At 41.7% G+C, this 25553-nt stretch overlaps 1 protein-coding gene across 2 annotated transcripts in view; it reads right to left on the bottom strand.

Moving 5' to 3' along the window:
• MAN2A2 (mannosidase alpha class 2A member 2) overlaps positions 1-10725 on the bottom strand; it is a 75387-nt gene extending 64662 nt beyond the window's left edge. For both annotated transcript variants that reach the window (XM_069984178.1, XM_069984168.1), the window contains exon 1: positions 10153-10725. The gene's annotated coding sequence lies outside the window, so the exon portion shown is untranslated. The remainder of the gene's footprint in view (positions 1-10152) is intronic.
• Between the last annotated feature and the right edge of the window lie 14828 nt (positions 10726-25553).

Genomic DNA, 25553 nt, shown 5'->3' with positions numbered 1-25553 from the left:
ACTCACTAAACAGATATTCCCATCTCAAATAACATAGTTATACTTGTACAGCTCCTAAAGTTATATTTTTGTAAAGTAAATATTTTTGCATATACCTTAATTTATCAAACTTGTCCCCTTCTACCAATATGTCCCCCCCACCATTGTTGCCAGCTCATTGTCCTAAAATCACAGGTTTCCATGAAGTATTGGTACGTCATAGGTGCTTAAAGTGATACTGGCCCCACCTTTGTACTCTTTAAATTAAATCGGTTAACAGTATCAACTGGGCGGGGCCCCATCTCCTGGCTAAGGAGGGAGCCCAACTGTCAAGAAGCCCCGCCTAGGTGACACTGTCCACCGATGAAAGGAAGCGATTCTAGAGCAGAAAGAAGATGCAGACAAGTGTTATACAGGTATATATGAAATGTGCAGCTTCTGAGCTTTTGGATGGTGCAGAGAACAGACACAGAGTAAGGGAGGTCACAGAATCACTTCATATGGTAAAGCCAGTCTGTCAACCCATATGAGTTTTGTGCATTTTCCTTCTTAAGTAAAAAAAAATGCCTGTGTTAAGGAAGGGAAAATGTCAGAGGTGGGTAGGCAAAGTAAGCCTAGATCTGCTTGTCAATCAGGCTTATAGGGGTATGTGTACTAGAACAGTACTAGGAGCAGGCCAAGCTCATGGAGAAGCATAAGCCCCGCCTCTTTGACACTCTCCTGGTCTAAAGAAAGGCATTTTTTACTGACATAAAGACACACACAACTTATAAAGGTGTGACATGAAGTGTTTTATTAAGACCTACTATAAATGTGATGCCACTTCTAGGTGCTCATCTGGGGTGACAGATTCTCTTTAAAGTGTCAGTGTCGTTTCATTTTTATTTTATTTTTTTGCAGAAATCAATAGCCCAGGCGATTTTAAGAAACTTTGTATTTGAGTTTATTAGGCAAATATGCCATTATCTGCATTCAAAAAAACTTTCCCCAGGTTCCCCCCGCCCCCACCTCCCTTCTCTCTCTCATCCACTGCTCATTATCAGGCAATCTTGACTCTTTTACATCAGTCGAGCCCTGTCTGTTCTAGGGAGAGGGGAGGGGGGAGTAGGGAGATTAGTCAGCAGCAGAGAGCAGACAACAAATGATTACACAGCGGGAACTGCATGAAAGCTGCTATTAATAGGTCAGAGAGGTCAGTGCTGACTGAGGAGAAAGCCTGGTGATGTAGCTGTGAATTAACTCTTTGTTGTCCTGTTTTGGACAACAATGCATTTTCGGCTAATAAACCCAATTACAATGTTTCTTAAAATTGCCTGTACTATTGATTTCTGCAAAAAAAAAAATGTAAACAACAGTGACACTTTAAGGATTCATCGTTACCAGAAGTTTTAAGCTGATCCAAGCTCGCATTTTAACATGATAAAAATCTAAGAAATCTACTGGCAGATTTTTTTTTTTTTTGTAACATTTAACACTTAGGAAGCCACAAGGTAAAAAACAAAAGAAAAAAAGGTAATGAATATCCTAATGCAATGGCATATTTCTTTAAAGATGGTATCAATCTAGTGAACTGCTGCATATATTCATTATGGAGAGGTTAGACCACTTGTAGCTTCATGTCTAATGTTATTTTCCAGGGCTTCTGTCTGTAGGCAATGCAAAGGAATAGTTCAGACTTGTTGTAATGATATGCATTCCCAAACCTTGTAAATCAGCTATGCTCAGCTCTATATACAAGCCATGTTCCGATAAGCTCCCTTTTGTGCAATAATAATAATTGTCCTTTAATCATTAGTTAGCGCTGCAGATGCTCGTGATTCATATAGCGCTCCGGCTCAATGTGGTCATTACTCGGGTCCCAGAATGGTCACACAAGTACTAAATAAACAGTAAAAGAGCAGGTTATCAGCATCTCATTTGCAGGAGGACTCAGCATGCACAAGTAATTACCATCACAGACGCCCCGACATAAAAAGTAATTACTACAGGATTATAGTATTTATTGTGATTATTGTATCTTCCTACACTTCAGCATTGGCGCAGGAAAACTGCGGAAGTGCACACCTCATTTATGTACTATGTTTAACATCACACATCCTCGTGTACACACTGTATTAACCCATTCACCTGCAGAGCATTTTTCAGCTGCACTTTCTATACAGAAGTATAACATGCAGTATGTGATGACGGGGGGGGGGGGGGGGGGGATGGACACAGTATGGTATCCATCCCAACCACTCATCGGACATCTATATCCAATGAGCATAGTATATACAGTCCGCTCTTCTCTGCTGTGATTGTAGTGTTGTGCATAGGTTTATGAATAGACGTTCACAAATGGTTCTGATACTAAAAGTAGATTTCATTTCCAAGGTATTATTATCCTCATGAGATACAAATGCAGTTTTGTCTCTATGTGCACTCGCTTAGTTACACTGTTTGGCTGTGATTTTTGCACGATGATATGCTTTGCTTATAAAGACTGGGCGTCATAAAAAACACAAGGCATTTTTTGAGAAATATAGCCACAATTTTTGACCACATTGTAACATCTGCTACCTTACTCCTCATAACTCCAATTGGTGACTTCAGCTTTATTGTTGGTGATAAAGGTTGGCGGTGGTAGTCTTATATCCACTTTTTGTCTCTCTTATTACAGAATCAGCCCCCTGCTTGGTCCCCATGTGAATATTTTACAGAACATTGTGGCTCAGTCATTCCGCATGGGGGTCCTTTAGTTCACATCTCACCAAAACCAACACAGTCAAGACGTTTGTACATTCTCCCTGTATCAACTGGGTTCTCTGCTTTCCTCCCACACTCCAAAACATACTGATTTGGAATTTAGATTGTGAGCCCCAATGGGGACAGGGCTTGCTATACAAAGAGTAAACTGAGCTCAGCCAATGTCTGCTGAAGGTTTCGTATAGTTTCTCTTTACATCACAGTAATGATAGCACGCTGTACCACAATACCCCTCACTAGACACATCATTCCAGGATTTTTCCAGTATGATTCCCATGGTGGAGTATACAATTTGGATGACAATTATATCAGTTGGTTCTCCGCTCTCCAGAAGGGCTGGTTTGGCTGGTTGTTTTAGGCAAATGTGAACAGACATGTCGTCATTTGCATGAGTGTTTTCAAAACTAAGTAGACATCCAAGGGTCCTATGGCTCAGCACACAAGCACATGCTGGACTTGTAATAAAACGTACCGTCATTTGGAAAAAAATATGTTAGTTGGGTCAGGTTTACATTTAGAGTACTTGCCATAAATGACAATGATTCGCCGGCTATTACGTGTTACATATGGCTATGAAGGGGTTTATCATACAGGTCTTTATTATACATAGAAGTGGAGAATCCAAATAATGATGGAACACTTGAGAATAGAATTCAGGAGGCTTATCACCACATATGTAATGACTTTATTAGTTCAACTGTATTGCATTATGTCTTCTAGTTCAGTTTGATTAACTATACCACTGTCAGAGGTTTGGCTGTGCACTCAGCTCCACACATGGCCGGAGTGAGCGGTTGCTTCTCTGGCAGCGCCAATGGCGTCCCTGGCGACCGGCCCACCCAGCTGCTCGGGGCACGCTGATGGTGTCCTTAACAGCTGGCCAGGTTGCTGGGGACGCGTCGGCACTTCTCTATGATGTTGCCACGTCCGGGGCCTCGGCATAGGTCGTGAGTGATTGTAATTAGGCTGACTGGTACCGCCAGTCAGCTGCTAGGCTTTACCTGGGCTGGGACTTCTGTTCCCATAATGCCTTGCCTACGATAGTTCATGCCTTGCCTGCGATAGTGCCTAGTGCCTAGTTTTTTAGTGTATCTTGACCTAGTGTTATTTCCTGCATTGCTTTTCTGGTTATCTGACTTCTGGCTCTTGATTATTTGACTACCCTCTTGGATTCCGTACTGCGCTGCTCATGTTTTATTGACCTGGACCCTTTGACATTGCCTTATTGTATGTGTTTGTCTTGTTTTTTTCTGTGTTGCACTTTGTTGAGATCAGGGTTTACCGTCCAGTTGTCCGTTGCCAATAAGGGCATCTGAGGCAAGTAGGCAGGGACAGCGGGGCGGGTGCCAGTGTCAGGGCTCACCTGTCCTTGATTTCTAACAACCACTGAATGCAATGTAAAAAAAAAAAATACAAACCTTACAACTACATACTATTTCAATCCAGAAAATCCATGTACTGGTTTTATACTTCTGTTTACCCTCAGGTGCCATACTTATGTTACAGCTCTATTCCAGAAGGCCCCTACATAGGGGTTTACTTACATGCATTTTATAACTTCTAGGTCATGGACAAGGAATCAGAAAAGCAAATATCTGACAAGAAGTCTTCAACACACAGGCAAAGTAGTGGGAGGGAATAAAAGGGAATATATATATATATATATAACATTGCAGATTTATATGGCCCTGATGGTCTTTGGGTGACGACACCTTCAGGTACAGCGCTAACTAACGCTAATGGCTTTTCCTTTTGTAAAAGAAGCATATGGAAACTTTGAGAAGGCTTGTTAGAAGACAATTTATGGGCTCATATTTGCATTTCGTACATTTATTTGCTTACAATTAATTTCTAGTGGAAATGATCTTTATGAATAGATATCTGCGGCCTCTTATAATTTATGCATCTCATTCCAGATTACATATGTTTCCATGGTCTCTGCAGGAGAATAAAGGAACCCTAGGTGATATTGTAGTGCGCTCTAACAAAAGAGTTCCCTGCTACCTAAAGATAAAAGAAACTACTGCAGTAACTGATGGAAACACTGATCATAAAACCCTTTACTGCTCTTCTGACAATCTGCAGATGTATAATAAAGATGAGACACAGGACCCTCCCCGACAGACAATGTACATTGCACATAATCACAAGGTTTCTCAGAATAGATCTGTTACATCACATTTCAGTTCTTACAGCTACATATATAGGAAACGTTCTGTAACATGCACAGGGTGCAGTGTAATAGAAGATGCATAGGTGGCGCGATAATGAAGAGGCAATGGACTCTTAAAGGGAACCAATCACTACAGAATCAAACCAGAAGCTAGTAACATAGCATATCACAGCCAGTAGCTGTGTTCCCAGACATAGGATTACGCGTTACAGATACCTCCTTAAATAAAGTTTGAAAGCTTCCCGCGCTGTATGTAAATTACCGCTATCTAGTCCTGTGGGTGGTCCTCCGACTCCAAGTAGTCAACAATGGTGAGTACATTAGACTGTAAACACGCCTCTCTGGGTCTCATTCTCTGTGTCTGAGCTCCCAGCGTCATGGAGGGGCCATCCTGTAATCTTCTCTGTATGGCGACATCATCCCTGGGCCCCTCCGTTATGCTGGAAGCTCTGACATAAAGAATTAGGCCCAGAGAGGCGCGTGTACAGACTAATGCTTGCACCATCAGTGACTACTTGAAGCCAGAGGACCGCCTACATGACTAGATAGGTTATCTACATACACTGCTGCAAGTTTTCAAACTTGATTTTTTATTTATTTATTTTTGGTGTGGGGGGGGGGATGTGTAATGTGGGAAAAAAATATTAATATGTCTGGGAACACTGCTACTAGCTGTATTATGCTGTGTAACTAGCATTTGGAACAATTTTTTGGTGATTGGTTTCCTTTAAATAGCATGGGGTGCTTGGTGGCGTCCTTTGTGTAGATAAAGGTAATTAAAATGAGCACGTAATGTGTTGACAGATTATAATATATAGGTTATATATATTCTATAAACATTGTATTTCACCCCTTTATGGAGTGCACAATTCAACAGTGTGGCCCTACTGTGGCCTATACCTCTTCTATAGAATTTGGGTTTCATCCTTCAGCCATTAGAATGTCACATGTCACTCACAATGAAGGCCTACGGGGCATTTGTCCTCTAGGAGACCTTCGTTAGAGCAGCGCCTATTGTATATATTAGAAAGTTGCACCTTGTCATGGATTCAGTCTCTACCACACGGGCCAATGGTAAGGAGCAAGCGAGCACCGACCTGTCAGATCAGCACTCGCTTGCTCCTTGTTCCCTGCTTGCTGCCGGCGGTGTCACGTGCACCGACAGTGAGCGAGAAAGATTGGGGGACTGTAGGGAGCACTGCGAGGGGCTGCCCAGATCATCTTTAGATCGTCCATGAAGCCCATAGGAGATAGTGGTGGTCTGCTGCCTCTGCTTCTATTACATGGAGCAAAGGCCAGCAGAACGTGATTAACATGCCAAAATTTTTCAACACGTTTAAAGACAAGGATCAGCCAACATCGTGCATTTCAGCTGACTTTTGCCTTTTAACTGGAGCTATTACACCAAGCAAATACAACCTTTTGTAATATTATAGTTCCCCTTTAAGAATTATGTGCACATTCATAGATCCCCTTCCTTTCCTTCCTGCTCTATACATTCAAATATATGGAAATCACTGCACTGTTCATATATATCCTGCTTATTCCTTTTGGTACATATTCTGAATATTCCACTACGATACATCCATTGTTCTTGTGACAGGTTGGTCAAGTGTGTCGAAGTGAAGCAAATAAGGTATAACCGAATACATTGGTTAGGTTTATATCCGCTACACAGCTATAGCAATATATCATTCATACACCTATTGGGAGCTGAAAGAAGCAATCCCTTTAATTCACTTGACAGATGGATGAGAATTTCAGCTATGTAATATCTATGAGGACTGTCAAACACTCACCGAAGGTGAACCATAGGTCATAAATAATGGTGTTTTCTCCAATCCTATGGTTTCTGCTGAGGTAAGCAGCACCCAAGATATCTCCCATCATTGTTCATTTTCCCATCTAACACATTTTCAGCTAAAGGGAACATCCATGTAAAATTGTGAATTGACAACTTTACCTGACAAAGGATCTTGTAAAATAAAGCTTCAATCCAGTTGGGCCAATAAAGGCATAAATCCTGTGAAATATACGTGATGGGATCCATTGCACAACTATAGGCAACATATACTACACAATGGGACCAGAACATCTATTGCTGAGACTTATCGGAAACAAACACTGATGGTGTCTCCCCACGTACAGGTTTTTGGTTGCAATTGGTGAAAACAAAGCCAGGAATGGATTTGAAAAGAGGACAAATCTCAGTCTTTCCTTTATGACTTGTTCTCTATTTATAGTGTGGTCCTGGCTTTGGCTTTAATAATTCCATTGGAAAATTTGTCTGTGTAAACACATCCTAAAGGCCCCATTACACCAAACGATTATTGGCCGCACTTGGACAATTACCGTCAGATAATTATTTAGTGTAATAGAACACGTTAAGGGTCCATTTATACAGAAACATTATTATCTGTCCTTTATGACCTGTTCCTGGCTTTGGCTTCAGGCTGCCATGGACTTCGATGGGCAGCTGGGATGATCTTAGGGCCCTTTTACACCAACAGATTATCTGACATTTTTTTATGCCAAAGCCAGGAATGGATTTGAAAAGGGGAGAGATCTCAGGCTTTCCTTTATGACCTGTTCTCTGTTTATAGTCCATTCCTGGCTTTGGCTCAAAAAAAACACACCAGATAATCTGTTGGTGTAATAGGGCCCTTAGTCTGGGCCCTTAATAGGGCCCTCTCCTGCTGCTCCCTCGGCCCCTCCCACTTACTGTCTGTTCGTGTAATAGCACAGGCAGCGAACAGGGGGCGAGGGGGAAGGGAGCGCTCAGCTGACAGGACGGCGATAGCTTCCTCCTCCATATCGAACCTTAGAGGTGACCCCTTCCACCAGTACAGGGCACTTAGAGGTGACAACCTTTCACCCAGTACAGAAGACAAGATACATGATTCAGTAAGAATCATCATTTTAATCATTTTTAATGATTTCCTGGTATTGATTTTTCTTCAACTGGTTCCACACTAGTTTACACAAGAGCACAATTATTATAATCTCTGTAAAGATTTTTTTCTATTACATATATATATTGTATTGGGGTGTGTATATTTTTGATGTGTTCAATGTTGGGTCCCTGTAGTTTGTCTGTCACATGCAGCGGGAATGGATTTTTCTTCTCACAGTATAGTTGTAGAAAAGTGGCCGTGGAGCTAGTTGTAAATGGCAGGAAGACTGTAAAATCTTGTTATCATTTGCAAATTCTTTAGGGCATTGGCAATAGTTTGGGTTTGGCCATCTTTAGCCCTGTGATAAAAAAAACAAAACTTTTGTCCTCCAAATAAATTGAGTAAGTCCCCATTAACACACGAGGCATAATACAAGAGCAATATGAGTGGATACCAGTGACCCATGTACGCACCTGAGAAAACGAGCCCAGATCTGTTAGATCGTCACTCACTTTCCTGGGCAGGACTGCACGGACATCATTAGCGATATTTGTGCAGGCCTTGCTTTAATCAGCCATTGGCTGCGCGTCACCTATTACACATAGCAATGTGCATTTGGCAGCAGATGATTTTTTGACATGTTGAAAGGCAATGTTTGCTCCCATGGCAGATAATCGCTCCATGTAATAGGGTCTTTACTTTGTGGGCAAACCAAATGACTGGAAAAAGTCTATCCGATTTGTAACAATTAAAGGGGTTATCCAGCGCTACAAAAACATGGCCACTTTCTTCCATAGACAGCACGACCCTTGACTCCAGTTCAGGTGTGGTTTGCAATTAAACTCCATTCACTTCAATGGAACTAAATTGCAAAACCTACACCCAAACTGGAGACAAGAGAGAGGCTGTCTTTGGAGCAAAGTGGCCATGTTTTTGTAGCGCTGGATAACCCCTTTAATGGTGTTGTCTCATAAAGACAAGCCCTGTCCACGTGCCCTGTTAGGGAATATGGATATCAGGCCTTCCCTTATCCCAAAATCAGCACATATTCTGAAGGTCTTGAGTCATCCATGTATTATAAGGATAGCAAGTCATATGCATATCCATCATGTAATATTACATTTCTCAGGAACCATGTGGCCACAGCCAAACATGCGGTGATCAGCTGATCACTCCAATCTGAAAGGAGTTTCTGGATAAGACAATAAGACTATAATATTTACAGTTCTGTGTATGTCTCTAAGACGTCTGGTTCATTTTTTCTATTGGCCGTACCAGATCAGGGGCTCGCACTAGATTTTTCCTGGTTGTTGTAAAGGAAGTAACTAATATTTGCAACAACCTGAACAATCTGTATTGAAATAGTGTGATGGTATAATAACCAATATTTTACACTTATCAATCAACAAATATGCATCTGCTCTGACAATAAATTAGATCCATGCCTTGGTGCACACTACTTTTTAACATAGTAAACCCAAATCCGAGATTTCCATCCCGGTCACCTAGCAGCATCATGTCACAAACAAACCACCAGAGCTGCGTCTCCAGCAACCTCAACTGGATGAATGCACACTGGGATTGTTACTCTCTTTAAATAAGGATTCTTCAAGCCTATCAACAACAAAAAGATGTAATGGTGTTCTAGAGAATCCAGCACAGATGTTAGTATTCCCAGCAACCCGCATGGAGATTTACTGCAGTCCCATACCTCTGTTCAGCAAATCCTTAGGAGCCTACTAATCTAACAGCTGGCATTTCATCCAGCTACCACAGCCGCCTATGTATACAAAGCACACATCTCCAACAACAGTCCTGCTTGGCAAGCAACACAACACTTATCACCTTAAAGGCGAGCTGCACAGAAGGTGCTAAAGCTTATTACAGCATAGAGCTGCTAATATCATAGACACGTATATAGGGATAGGATACTAAGGATATATGCTGGATACTAAACTAATGATCAGAGGAGACTGATCTGGTCAGTAATCCCAATAGTCAGGCTTAAAACTGCAGCTTCCAGAGAACAATAGACTGCAATCACACAGTAAATATTTGGAAATTATTTCCTAGCAGTGAAAATATTGGTAGACTTGTTGTATAAACACAATAGGAGGATGACAAAGTGAACCTAACATGGTACAGTCTATCTGGTATCAGACATAGGGATTACAACTACAGCAGCTTACTTTATGCATGTGGAACACTAGCCAGCAGTTAAGGGGTTAAGCAGACAGTATCCCTGTGACTGACACATGTCAGCCTAGTGCTGTATACATTTACATACATTCCATGCATGACATATATATATATATATATATATATATATATATATATATATATATATATATTAGTAGTTACCCCAGAAATGCCCCCTCCTGGTCCTGGAGTGGTTGTTTCTCCTGAGATTCTCCACGTTGTCCAGTGACAGTCTATTCCAGGCCTCAGTCAGTTGGAGCTGCTGTGCCAGTCAGTGCCCACATGCCCAGTGTTATTATGGAGAGGCTGACATGCAGGCAGAGCACAAGGAGGAGTCCATTCCCCGCTGCTGGCGGAATCCCTGCTGCTCTCCGTGTCCTATTACACCCACAGCTGATTTATTTCGGGCTCAGCCGGAGCATATCCCGTGATCACACGGCCCGGCCGGGAGAGGGGCTGCTGCTGCTACTGCCCGCCGCGCCCCCCGCACACCAGGCACGGTCCGGCTCTGCCAGGAGGCTCCACTCGTCTCTATCCAATCTGCATGGATGCTGAGTGCCGGCTCCCAGTGCACAGCCCCAGCCTGGAGGAGGGAGGATCACAGCAGGTGGGGGGCTCGCAGCATGGGGGCTAGGGCTGCACCGTGCCCGGGGTCCCCATACCAGCAGCGCCGCCTCACTTCCCTGCCACCAGCTCGCCGGATTGCCAAGGTCCCTGATCCTTTTGTTTAAAGTGACAGAGACACAAGAGCAGCATCGCAGCCTCCAGCGTCTCAGATAGGAGGAGGAGCATCTAGTGGACAGGAGGAATGCCTGCATGGAGCAGGGACTGCAGCCCCACAGGCTCCAGCAATACAGCCAACACAGGAGATGGATATACTATATATATATATATATATATATATATATATATATATATATATATATATATATATATATATATATATATATATATAAAGATAGAATGTTCTGTATATTCCTTCAAGGTAGACAAATATATATATATATATATATATATATATATACACATTTCCTGAAAGTCCTACAGCAGCACAGCAATGGGGTTGAGTTTATGTCCCCTGGAAAGAAGACTACATAGTCTTATGATCAGAGACACAGTGAGGTTTATTTCTTCTGTTCAGGGAAGAGAGTTATGTCAGAGACAGAGTAACTTTTTTCTGATTATTACACATACAACAGTATGCCTACCTTAGGTTATGCAGGAAATCCTGCATCTGGTGTTGGGTGTGTTCCCCCCCTAAAATTTTTGTTATTATCATCATCATCATTGCAGTGATCCCTGATATCATGTATATTGCAGTGAGAGATCCCGGCTATTATGATTATTATCATCCTCTATGCCAGGGATGGGGAACCATTGGCCCTCCAGCTGTTGCAAAACTACAATTCCCATCATGCCTGGGTAGCCGAAGCTTTAGCTTCGGCTGCCCAGGTGTGATGGGAATTGTAGTTTTGCAACAGCTGGAGGGCCAAAGGTTCCCCATCCATGCTCTATGCAAATCCCCATAGAAAACCTCTCCTGCTCTGGACAGTTCCTGTCATGGACAGAGGGGGCAGTAGAGAGCACTGTGTCAGACTGGAAAAAATATGCCACTTCCTGCAGGACAAACAGCAACTGACAAGTGCTGGAAGACTTGAGAATTTTAAATAGAAGTAATTTACAAATCTGTAACTTCACTTACTTTCTGGTAAGTGTCCTCTTTCTTATTGGTACACAGCACTCACCAAATTTTCAGACGCCTGAAGTAAGTTTTAGAGGTTTATTTATGCCGATAGAGTCTTCACTCATGATGATCTTTTTTATATGTTTGCAGATGTCTTAGGGCCCTGTTACACATAGCAATAATCTGCAAAATCAGGCCAATTTAGCAGATTCTCACTGTGAGTAATAAAGACAACAATCAGTTGATGAAACGATGATCAGCTGATTGTTGTTGTTTATTCCAGCCTAAAAATCATTGGCTGCCAGATGCACATCACTATGTTTAATACCGATGCGTGGCCAACGGCTGATGACTGTGTCCCGGGTGTCTTTCTTGCTTCTGCCCTCTGCCCGCAGCCATTGCTGGAACCTCTGAGCCAGTCTCTGCAGTGACAGGCCACTCAGCCAATCACTGGTCGCGGCACTGTCCTGTGTCACCCAGTGATTGGCTGAGCATCCTGTCACTTCAGAGACTGGCTCTGAAGTTCCAGCAGCGGCCGCAGGACCAAGCAGAAGCAAGGAGCACGGAGAGGTATGTACAAGGTGGACATCGCTAGTGATATATATACAGCCCTTGCTGCACAATTGTCTAACTGTGTAATAGGCTCAGTAAGCGAGCGCCGATCTTCTTGATTGCATTAGCGATCAGGTCATGCAATACGGCCCTTAGTCTTAGGATCGTTCTGGGAAGAGGGGGAGGGAAAGCCAAGATATGGGGATTGTGTATCTAGCCATCAACCCTTAGCTTACCTTAGGATGAGCAGAAAGATGTTTGTGCTGATTGTCTTTCTTCTACAAGCTAAACAGTTTTATACTGTTTTCCTCCTTGCACGGCCTGTGATTTCCCTAGCCATCTTCTACTCAAAACCTGGTTCCAGATGGACTGGAATAAACCCGACAAAAGAGTGGATGCAGGATCCAGATTTAAGTCAATATACAAAATTGACCCTAAAAACTCTGAACCATGGGCATTGCCTCCCAAAGCGGATCTCACATTGAACAATCTATCCAAGAATTCTGCATTCACTTCTGAGGAATTCTCACTTCTATGGATAAGAAGTCAGAGGCCATAGCTAAGAACGCCGACTCTGCAGCTTCTTTTGTCTGTAAAGCCTCCATGGCAGCAAATCCAGTCACTAGAGCCTTAAGGCCCTATTCCACGGAACGATTATCGTTCGTATTTGGCCGATATCGGCCGATACGGACGATATTCGTCCGGTGGAATAGAGTGCAACGATCAGCCGACATCGTTCATGTCGGCTGATCGTTGCAGTCGCTTGTTTTTCAACATGTTGAAAAACAAGCGACTGATATAGCAGCAATCTGCTGCTGTTGCTCCGTTGAATAGGAGCATCGGCAGCAGACGCTGCTATATCCTATGGGCTGCCCAGACGATCAGCAATCCCCCGGGCAGCCCCCCCGCAGCTCCCCGCCGCCCCCTCCCGCTCGCTGCAGCCGCGTTGAATAGCGGCGGCAGCGAGCAGGGAACGAGGAGCAAAGGAGCGCTGAGAGCGCTCGGTTGCTCCTCTAAACGACCTGTGGAATAGGGGCATTATGCACATGGCTAAGCCAAATCACCAGAGATCTAGAAGAAAGCTACCTTCTATGAAACGTGCTGTGGAATTCCTGTGTCATTTTCCCTTATGGTCCTTTTTAAATTAATAGATTTGTCATCCGTAAATGAACAGATAAATGGCGATTGTGTGCTGTGCCTTTAGACGGCATGACAACTCGAGGGGCCCAGGCAGCATGAATGATCCTTGTATCGTTTGTGCTCCTCAGGAAACTGACAGCACACATATGTATATATTGGGGTCTGGGATATGTATATATCTGCACTGTCAGTTTAAAGATCACCAATCTCTCTCGCCAACTGCATCTTCAGACCCCACCTCCTCCGACTACACTGGCCAACAAATTTTCAAAAGTTGTTTGGTTCCGAAATAAAATGATCAATTTCTTAATGATTTTTATGTGCTGAATTCAAATATCACAAGGAAAAATGTGAATTGGCTCTAGTTTCTATGATATGGAAGAGTTCTCATGTTACTGTTTTGTGAATTGTATAGAATACAGTATAATAGCCGACATATTTATTACTTCTGCAATCATAAGGAAGCAAGTTTACTGTTCAGAAACTTTTGAAATATATTCATAGGAAACTAAGGGCCCTATTACACCAGCAGATTATCTGACAGATTTTTTTTTTTGAGCCAAAGCCAGGAGTGACTATAAACAGAGAACAGGTACCAAAGGAAAGACTGAGATTTCTCTTCTTTTCAAATCCGTTCCTGGCTTTGGCTTTAAAAAAAATCTGTCAGATAATCTGTTGGTGTAATAGGGCACTTACACCAACTACAATTTACAGGCATATCTAAGAATTGTTACTAATTAATTATGTTTATTGAACTCTGGAATGTAGGTCCTTATTCAATGGCTTCTCGGTGCACTTACGCATGTCTTTTGTATTTATACATGGGATTGTCTCTGATAAGTGTCCAACAGTAATCTGCAAGCATTGATGGGTTCCATTGAGGCTAGGTTCACACTGCGTTTTTGCAATCCGTTTTTCATCCGTTTTTTGCAAAAAAAGGATGAAAAAAATGGATGCATTTGTGTGCATCTGTTTTGATCCATTTTCCTATTGACTTCCATTGTAAAAAAAAAAAACGGATACGTTTTTTTTTTTTTTTACGGACACAAAAACGTAGCTGACACTACTTTTGTGTCCGTCAAAAAACAGATCTATTTTGAGCCGTTTTTTTTTTAATGGAAGTCAATGGAAGAACGGATGCACACAAATGCATACGTTTTTTTTTCATGTTTTTTGCAAAAAAACACATTGCAAAAACGCAGTGTGAACCTAGCCTTACCCTGATACCTTTTTTCCATATTGGTCATTCTAAGATGATGCAATATACCAGTTGATGATGCAATACTGGTGATGCAAACTTTTCCCAGTATTGTATCACAGGCTGTGAGAAGTATAGAAAGTACATCTATATCTTGAAAATTAGAGCCAATTTCAAAATTTGAACATCATTTTCATGTCTGTTTTCATGTAGAAACCTTTCTGGCCGTTGACCAGTGCTATCAATTATTCTAAAGGAGGCGGGGCCTAAAGATACAGCTAGCCGCTGAAGGATGGGAGAACTGAATGCTGGATAACAAGCAATCAGAATGTAGGTATGCACTGCTGCTTGTGATCTCTAAACTGACAGCACATATATACATATCTGTGCTGTCAGATTTCATGTCAGTTTACACAGGATGACGTATGGCGAGCAATGATAAATTTTTGAAAACCTACTTTAAAGACCCAATCAGCTTTTCCCCCATTCTCAGCTGATCGGTGTCACTTTTACATGGGACACAAGATTGTTCAAGAGGTCGCTGGCACTACTCCCTTCATGGGCTTAGGTGCAATCAGCTGGACATCTAATGTGGACTATGCAGAGTTGCAACGGAGGTGCTCCTCACAACAGAGTGTTTTATCCAAACAAGAGAAAGAGAAAGCTGAGGGCACTCACCGATCAGTTGCAGTGTGCTTTATTCCAAAATGCAGTTAAAATTTCAGTGATGCATATTACTAAAGATAAGCGAACCGGGTTCGAGTCAATCCAAACCCGAACGTTCGGTATTTGATTAGCTGGGGCTGCTTAACTTGGATAAAGCTCTAAGGTTGTCTGGAAAACATGGATACAGCCAATGACTATATCCATGATTTCCACATAGCCTTAGGGCTTTATCCAAGTTCAGCAGCCACCGCTAATCAAATGCCGAAAGTTCGGGTTCGGATCGACTCGAGCATGCTCCAGGTTCGCTAATCTCTACATATCACTCTTTAGCAGGCCATGTTTTTATAGCGCTGGATAACCCCTTTAACAGCTATCCTCCGTCTGAAAGGGATTGCAGAAGTCCCAGGATGAGAGAGAGAGTTTTCTGTTGTCTCTATTACCGATCACACTTCAACTCTGGCAGGATCATGGCTTCCCAATCAACTGGAAAAAAAATCACATTTCATTCCATCTAAAAAAAAATCAGATGTCACTGACCCTGTGTCAAGAGAGAATATTATAGATCAAGTGTGAAGTCTGGTATCTAATTGAGAACCCTTTGACATCTATAAGAGCAGCAATGTGAAATCTGGAGTGTCTCACCTTTGTGATAAATGCGGTCAGTTGGGCTCATGCCAACACATGAGCTCTCAAAGCAAATATTTTCTTTTATTGGAACAGACTTCATTCTTCACTGGACAGTCCTTTTGTTGATCTCTCAGAACACTCATTGAGATCTACAATGGTGGCTTCATTCGGATAGACTAGAAAAGGGGATATCTCTGATTCACCCTGGGCCTGGTGTGCTCATGTCAGCAACAGCTGGGTACAGAGGAGTTGGTCTCCAGCAGAGAGGCGCATGTCATCTAATTGGAAAGAACTCCAGAGTGGCTATAATGTATTTCCATCATGTTCTTCTCCACCAAGAGGCCCTGATCAAGTGAGACAACATGGCCACAGTGTTCTACTTGAGAAAGCTTTAGACAGAAGCCAACCTTCGTTCTATATCAGCAGTGTATATATGAAGCCTGAACATAATAGCAGATTGGCTCAGGAGACATCATCCTTTTCGGGGGTAACAGAATCTGAACCTTCAGATAGATGTGTTTACTTTGAGGGACAATGCAAAGCTTCAGAAATTCTGCTCATCAACTATTTGCTCTGGACAGTAAATCAGTTTCCTCCAGGAAGATGTTTCTCTAGGCTTTTCCCCCAACTCCTTTCATGCAAAAGACTGGAGAAGGTGAAGCAGGACAAGGTCAAAAGCTGTTTTCCTCTTTTAGATTGGCCCCATTGGGCATGGTTCTTTTTCGTGTTAATGCTCTAGAGAGCAAGATTCCAAGAGACTTCCTCTCACAGCATGGTTGGTAAATTGCGCCTTCTTCACCGAGGGTTTTTTTTTTAAAGAAGAAGTCATTTAACTATCTCTCTAATGCCAGAAAGCCCAGCAACCAGAGAACGTATTCCAGAATCTGGAAGATCTTAAATCTCTCTGATCTTCAGAGGTCTCTCTTCTTGCTAGCGGCAAATCTTGCAGCATATCAAAGTATATGGCACTTAACTGAGGTTCTGCGTTCATTGGTATAAGGATTGCAGATCTGTCGCAGAGATTGCTGGTGACATTACCTTTGTGGATATTGCAGTATAATGTCATTAAAGAGTTTTTCTGGGCAAAATTTACTGATAAGCTATCCACAGGTTACACATCACCACCGCTACACAATGGACTACCGATTAATTACTTATAAGACAGAAAAAAAACAATTTTTTTCTTGATTCATTAAAAGTATCTAGATAAAAAAAACAACTATTTTTTCAAAAGCAACCAATCAGGGCTCAACATTCATTTTATCAGGGCAGTGTAATAAAGAAAGCTGTGCTGTGATTGGTTGCTATGAGACCCAATTATTATGTGTGACAGCACAATCCCTGCTCTCTAAGCTGATTCAATAATAGACAACAGTGATTCATACAAATGATACAGAAAAGGTTAATTTTCTGCTGTGAATGCTGATGAATGAGCAATCTTTCCTCTGGGCAACAAGTAGGAGTTATTGTTGCATCTATAATATTTCTGCATGTGCATGACACCTTCAAGTGTACCTGTCATTCTGAATAAAAAATTTTATTGAAAAATTCAGGCAATTTTACTTATTATTCTAATTTATATAATGAACCTATTCTGTCCTCATTTATTAGAAAACTGCAACTAAATAGACGCCTCCCCCCTAACCTACATAGCGCTATAATGCTGAATTCAGATGCTGTATAAGGGCTCAGCATAGCTGCACCGTATCTTTATGCTTCCAGTCCTCTCTAGTTCTGGTTAGCAATACCAGATGCCATCCTCGATGCCAGAGATATACGTACAATACAATGGGTCCCGAGGGAGAGGGTTTAACCACACTGACATGGGCATCATGGCGGTTATGTATACATTTGGAAAAAATGCCCTACTAGATGACTACATTGAAGTTAATGGGGCCTGTGCCTGTATGTGCACAAATATGTCAGCATCTAATTTAGACAGGTTGCTGATGTACTGTATCTGTGCTGTGAGACTTGTCCGCAAACCATCTCATGAATGTGGCTTACAATGCTGAATAGAGGAAATACTTAGGTAGGTCCTCACCACCTAATTTTAATAACGTACACTGTGTATGTTGTTTTCCGATACCAATGTCGAAATAAACTAAAGTACAATGAATATTCTTTGATTATGAATTCTTTATTTGTTTCATCATGTCTTAAAAGCACAGTATGAATATCAATACTTCTCAGAAGGACACGGGGGAGATTTATCATACATGGTGTAAAGTGAAGCTGGCTCAGTTGCCCCTAGCAACCAATCAGATTCCACCTTTCATTTTCTAAAGAGTCTGTGAGGAATGAAAGGTGGAATCTGATTGGTTGCTAGGGGCAAATATGTTTCAGAGGTGACTACTCCTTTATTAAAACAAATGAACCTTCAGGAACAGTTTTTTTTTTTTTTTCATTACCCTTTCAGCCTCGGCTTGTTCATCCTGGTGCAGTTTTCATCTTGTGCACTGGCCTGGTTCTATGCACTGTAGACAGGCCCGGCGCCCCCCAGTGTGACTGTATGGGGATATCATTACACAGGGGGGTGCCGGTCCGGCCTCCAGTTCATAGAGCCGGGCTGATACACAAGTCAAAAACGAGGGAACTGGACGACGTTTTGAATGAAAGGACCGCACCACCAGGATGACCACTCCGGCAACGACATAGTAATGTAAAATTTAAAAAAATTGCTGTACCTGATAGGACATACGCTCTAACCATTTAACCCATTTTGATGTTGGGAAAGGTCATATGGGTAAAAAGGGAAATACAGAGGGCTCACAACGTGAGTCCTCTGTGTACAGAGATAGCCGCTGGTGACCGTGGCTATTAGCCAGCACTACCTGATGGCTGCACTGGCTAATTAACCATTTAAATGGGGTGACCACCATAGAGTGGGGTCTCTGAACTCCCCCAGTCTGGTTGAATTATTACAGCACCTTTTGGATTATACTCATTGCACTTTATCACGATTTGCACATTTATTTATGCAGTAGGGTTGGATATATTGCATCTTATATTTATTATTGATATCAGAGTGGGAGTTCGGGGGAGCCTGGGTATTGTTTTGGGTCCCCTCCAGTCTGTCTGATTTTCATTGTGTTTAATAAAGGGATTGTATTATTTTATACAGAACGTACAGCCTTCTTTGTGGGTACATGTCTTTTTTCCTTTTTTTCTCCTGATTTTGCATGGTAAATGGCATAAGTAAAAGAAAAAGTGCAAATTTGCTGATTTTAGTCACATAAAATCCGAAAGTACAGATCATGGTGCAAAAAATGACCATAGACTAAACAATAAAAGTGTTATAAGGATGGTAATAGAGCAATTTAAATAGTCAAAATAAAAGTTAATTGTACTGACTTGAGGAACTTTAGATAACATGTCAGATTTACTACAGGGTGAAAGGAAAAATGAGAATTGGATGAAGAGAGAAGGGGAGAATAGGTTTAGCAAGGGTATAGCTAAAGATTCACAACCTGCAATGCAAACACTAGGCTGTACCCCAGCCCCCAATGAATACACACACACACACACACACACATATGCCACAAGAGGTGAGGCTCTGACAAAATCAGCGGGGAGCCGTAATGCGGATCTTGCCCTGGCTATAGCTATAATTAGTAAATCCAATCTATATAATCAAAAGTGAGAGGAAGGGGTTAACACATTGTAATTCTTATCTCCTCTGCTCCTGTCAGTGCAGTCTCTTGTTTTATGACTTCACTTCTCTGACCTCTAACCTAAGTGACACCTTTGCCCCTGTCAGTGCTGCCCACAGAGCTCTACATACTGCTAAGCCTAGGGCTAAGTTTTTGCAGGTCAGACATAAGCAATCAACCTTATAGAGGTGAGGTGGGTCTCCGGGGGTCCCTCTGATTTATGGACCCAGTCTCAGCTGCAACCTGTATGACCCTTATAGTAATATCACTGATAGTAAGCATGCTGGTATGTCATTTTTTCTTCCAAGTGACATATACGTGTGTGAAAAGAATTGCTCATCTCTATGAACTCTCATTGATTTGGTTGCAAGGAATTTACATACCCAAGACCCAGCAGCATCTCCAGCCTCCTCTGCGGCTCCAACAGTGTCGCTGCTTTGCTATGGCTGCCAGCCCCGCTGGCAATGGGGCTAATTAGTCTATCAGACAGTGCAGACATTGGGCCAATCAGGCACCTTGCTTCTATTCTATGCTGTCTCATAGTAGCATATTTAAACAGATGGCCGTTGTCTACTGTCATATACAACTGGTCTTTTGTGCCTCACTCTAGCCCTTGCTGGATATAATGTTGCTGTCTTTCCGTACCATCCCTTCTGCCTTTGTGATTTGGACCTTGACATATTCTCTTGGACTAGACCCTTGGGCCTGATCCTGACTTCTGTGTGTGTATAGGGGCTGCACGTCCTTATTGTCCTGACATTTGTCATGCATCGATAATCGTATTTGTAGGAACATGCAATGGAACAAATAAAGAATTCATGAGAACATAATACATTTTGTACTTCGTATACTTAGATTTTCACGACCTAATAGCAAAGGGGATGAGAACAACCAGGCCCCTTCCCAGCATGGCCCCAAGCAGCTGCATGGTTTGTTTCTATGACATGTAAACCTTTGAACAGGTTAAAATCACCAGACAAAGAGCGATGAAAGCTGAAACTACAGAGCCATGGGGATGAGGCTAATATAACACATTTCATTAATGAATTAAGCTGTGACTTGGAATATATCACGGTTAAAGCCTTGGAGATGAGGAGACAATCTATCTTAGCTATGGCAGTAATAAAGTGCTGATACTGAGACCCAAAAATAGCACCCGTCACTAGCTATTCCTCAGTGCTTTCTTGTGGTTCTGTGCCCTGTTAGTCTGACAGTGTCATGCCCCTTAGTGCTTAAACAGTTCCTGGTGCTGAAGGTGTTTAAACACTAAATATAACCGAGTGTGACAAGAGTCTAACTCATCTCCGAGTACACTGTGAGAAATCGGCCTCTAATGAAAGATCACAGAGAATCGGCTGCATAGAGGAAACCTCCACAGGGAAGCAAACAGCAGGAACCGCTCTATAATGAGTCAAACTAGGTGACCCCCTCAGGCGGCAGCATTAAGAGGCCACACATTTCACAGAACAATAAAAAAAAAAAATGTTGCTATTATTGTTTGGATTAGCACATTGTCTCTTGGCAATAGATCTGATAATGAACAGAGTGACAATATTTGTTCATCCAAGTAAATAACTGGACTAGAACAAATAGAAACAAATTTATGTTATTTTCATAAGATGTAATCAATCCTGAGACAGAAGGAAGAGCCCTACAGGGAATTAGGCTAATTGGCAAATGAAAAATTATGTCGCTGATAGATACGTTTCTTGGTTGACTCTTTCATCCCCAATCCTGGTAATGCATAGAGCAAGATAGATCAGAGCTTAGGCAAGAAGCCACAATGTTCTGTACTTGTTCTATATAGTAATTCCCAATATATTGCAATTAACAGAATTACTCGTGTAGGCAGCCAGAAAAATGTGACGATAGAGCAGAATAGCCATAGGAGATTCTAGTTCCCCATTGTTAGCCTCAGCTCTTTTTAGCAGGTGATAAGTCACGTATAGTCTGCGAATTGAAGGATGTCTGCCGACAGTTAAAAAATATAAAGCCTGAATGTCTTTACTTTAGCATAGGCCTGTATTAGACGTCCCGACCTGCTGGGTAAGTGAGCACCTAGTACCTCGGTATATAGAAAATAATATGTGATGCTTACCTCTCCATGCTGTGTCCTCCTGTCATGTCTCGGGGTCGCCAGAGATAGTTGAAGACACCATAAGAACAGATTTTTTTTTTACTTTGTTTCCCCAAAAATAAGACAGTCTTATATTATTTTTGGTCCCAAAGATGCGCTAAGGGGGAGATTTATTGAACTGGTTTAAAATAGAATCGTCTTAGTTGCCCCTAGCAACCAATCAGATTCCACTTTTCATTCATCACAGGTCCTTTTGGAAAATGAAAGGTGGAATCTGATTGGTTGCTTGGTTCAACTAAGACAATTCTACTTTTACACCAGTTTGATAAATCTTCCCCTGTCTTTTTTTCAGGGGATGTCTTTTTTTTCCCATGAAGAAGAATTCAGACTCAATTCAGGAATTCAGGAATTCAGGAAAATTTATTAGATGATGTACAGTAGTTGTCATCCCAAACCAGAATAACCAGACAACTCACCACCTTCCACCACCCCATCACCGGTGGGGGTCTTACTTTCGAGGGATGCCTTATTTTAAGCTATCCTGTAAATCCTCCACTATGCCTTATTTTCAGAGGATGTCTTATTCTCGGGGAAACAGGGTAGGTCCTTAGGAGTGTATCTTTTTTTTTTCCTTTTTATTTCAAGAAGGATATAAAGGCTGGTTTATTGCAAAAGGAATTAAATGTCATCATTTGGGGGTACACATAACTTTTTTGGGGAGGAAATAGAAAGAACAGTTTCAAATTTAAATCTATTCACTGTGTGGCATAAATAAGGCATCAGCTTTAATCTACGTATCAGTATCATTATGATTATGACGTATCAGTAACATTATCATTATTATTGAAATAAATGTTTTTTTTTCTTTTTAGATTTTATTACTTTTACACAATAAAAATGCAATAAAGGACCATCAATAAAAACCCAAAATGGATTGCCATATTCTGGCCTATGCTTTTTATATTTTTCTACTGATGGAGCTGTAAGGGCTTTCTTTTTTTGCAGTTTGAGCACTGTTTTTTTTTGTAACATTTTAGAGTAGATTCATCTTTTTCAGTCATGTTTTATTCTGTATTCTTGGAGGTAAATATGGTAAATAAGGTTACTTTTAGGTGTCAAATGGCTGGAATCTCAGTTATTTCCAATCTTGACCATTGCAGTAGGTTGTAGGCAATATGTTATACCTTGCTTGAATTGTACCATGAATGTATGGTGGTTCACAGGAACCCCTGTGGTGTCCCAGCACAGTGTGTTGTTCCTTGGCACCTGTGTAAAGTTTTCACTCAGGTTAACAAGTGGGAGTACCTTATTTTCCCCAACTGCTGTTTTTATGTCTCTTATGCATGGCTGTAGAGTCAAAGGGTTAACTGTTATATGCTATGCTGACCAGTCACTGGTGTCTTTCTTTCTTATCCTATCCTGTCCTTTCTTTCTCTCACACACACTCAGCCCCACCACTCACAGGAGGATTTAGATTTGCCTCTGTAGGAGGAGTTACACTGATGGAGGAAGTGAGTGAGTCTCTAGTTGGTTTCCAGAGTTGACAGATATGTGAGAAGATAGCTCTCAGAGTGACTTTTCTTATGCAAGCAACCACCACAGTTGCTGTGCGGGGCAGTCTCCTGAAACAAGAGGAACTGACCCCAGTAGAATAAAGCTACCAAGAATAGGTCTACGTATCCTACGGCGCAGTGAAGAACCACTGGGTAATCTCGGGAACCTGCTACACCCAGATAACCGATGACTGGGCCTCGTGCTACTCACCTAGGAGGGGTTCTACGCAACTAGAGGAGGAAGGCAGTCAGACTATAGTCTATACCTGAATACGAGTATCACTTACTTCTTCTTCTCTACGCTTCTGTTCCGGCCGAGCACATATTCTACATTGGGCAGGGCTCTTCTGACAACTCCTCTCCTCTATATAGAAACAGATTAGCTGAGTGCACTAGGGTGTGTAGCGGGTGTAAATAGGAGACTCCCAATCTCCAACTCACAGTCTAAGCAGAAATTCACCACGCTTACAAAGAAACTTCTTTAGGATTTTTTACAGAAAATATCCTTTCTTTTTCTTTTGCTTTTGCAAACAACTTAAATAACGTTGTACATAGAAAACATCACCCATAGTGCTCATAACGTGGACGGCATCTGGTATCTGGATACGATTTCACTCCTCTCGGAGCTCTTGATCCACCATTTGCTTCACCGGGGACAGATAGGCGTGTAACCACGCAGCCGGGTGGACGTTTCAGGAGTGTTCCTCCCTTCTTCACGCATGCCGCGGTTAGTGCTCCCACCACTATACATAGCATAGTAGATCTCGCAAGACTACATTACTAAAAACAAACAGATGACATACATAAATTTTCATATATATTAGACTACTACAGTCACTTTTACATAAATAGGCAATCATCTGTTGGGAAACCTTGTAAGAAATAACATGTTATATGACCAGAGTTATAAAAAATACATTAAAATTGCAATTTTGATTCATCCCATTCGGGCTAAGTGTACCCAGCTTCTGGATCCAAAAGACCTCTCTTCTAAGTAGTTTAACCCTAACTTGTTCGGGATCATCACCTTCTACCTGTTCAAGTACCATCCATTTTAATTCACTCTCATTATGTTGATTCTCAAAAAAAAAGGCTAGCAACACCTGTTTCTCCGAACTTATTGTCCTCTTTTCTTTTAGCATAGTTGCGTATAGCTGTTTTGTGTTCGTTCACACGGACCTTCACTGCCCTGGATGTCTGGCCCCTCATATGCTTTACCGCATGGACATTTGAGCATATAGATTACCTGCTGTGTATTACATGAGAACTATCCTTTAAGTTGTATTTTATTACCCTGCATTGGGTGGGTAACTATATCTCCTTTTATAATAATTGTAATTCTAACACACGATAGACACACAAATGTGCCAGATTTTTTTGCTCACGAGAATTGTTCTCTCGTTTTGGTCTTTTTCTTTATGTCTGCTCTCACTAATTGGTTAGCTATTGATCTTCCTTTCCTATAGACAAAGGTTTCTGAAATACTTTAGCACATTTAGGGTCACTCTTTAGCATCCCCCAATATTTAGAGATAACTCTCCTTACTAATTTAGCATGTCCATCGTATGTGCTAAAATACAGTCCTGTCTCTTCTTTTTCTTTTCCTTCAGTTTTTTTTCTTTCTTATCTCATCTCTGGATATCTTAACAATTTCATCCCGTTTTTTCCACCTCTTCTCGTCTATATTCTCTGTTCACAAATTTCTCTACCATTTTTTCTTTTGTCTTATTGTATTCACTATCATTGCTACAAATTCTACGGGCTCTTGTAAACTGACTTTTTGGTATACCTTTGAATGTAGATGGAGTATGGCAACTATTCCTTAATAGTAAATTATTACAATCTGTCTCTTTACTATATACCGTAGTAATAACTCCTCTCCTCTTCCATCAGTTCAAAAAGCACTTACTACTACAAGCACCTATTTCGACAAAACACTGGTTCAACGTTGTTCAGTAAAGTGTTCTAATTTTATACTTAACGCATGAGACTCCGTCTATTCTATCTGCACCTATACCCACACACACTACTGTTTACCTTGGATTATTTTTCCCCTCTCTGTGAGTGGTGGTACCAACATTCCAGGTGGTTCTACTACTACTTCAGGTTACCGTGACAAGTGCCCCAAGGGATCCTCAACACTCCCAGAGGTTACCAACCATTTGGGGACAACAAACCGGCCAACACAGGTACCAACATCACACCTGTACAACACCACAGGACTGGCGTCATGAGTAACATCACAGCACTGCCCGAGTACCACAGCCCCAGCCAGCCATGTTATATATTTCTAGCATTGGGCACGAAGCGGTTAAAGTAGTTAATGACTTAAGGTGTGGAGTACTTTATAGGCAGTGTCTAATGTATCACTCCGTACCTACAGCTTCCTAAGGTGTAAATCTAATTCTGCATA

Source organism: Dendropsophus ebraccatus, chromosome 1, assembly GCF_027789765.1.
Source record: "Dendropsophus ebraccatus isolate aDenEbr1 chromosome 1, aDenEbr1.pat, whole genome shotgun sequence".
Taxonomy (NCBI): Eukaryota; Metazoa; Chordata; class Amphibia; order Anura; family Hylidae; genus Dendropsophus; species Dendropsophus ebraccatus.
This window is presented reverse-complemented; position numbering and strand designations above follow the sequence as displayed.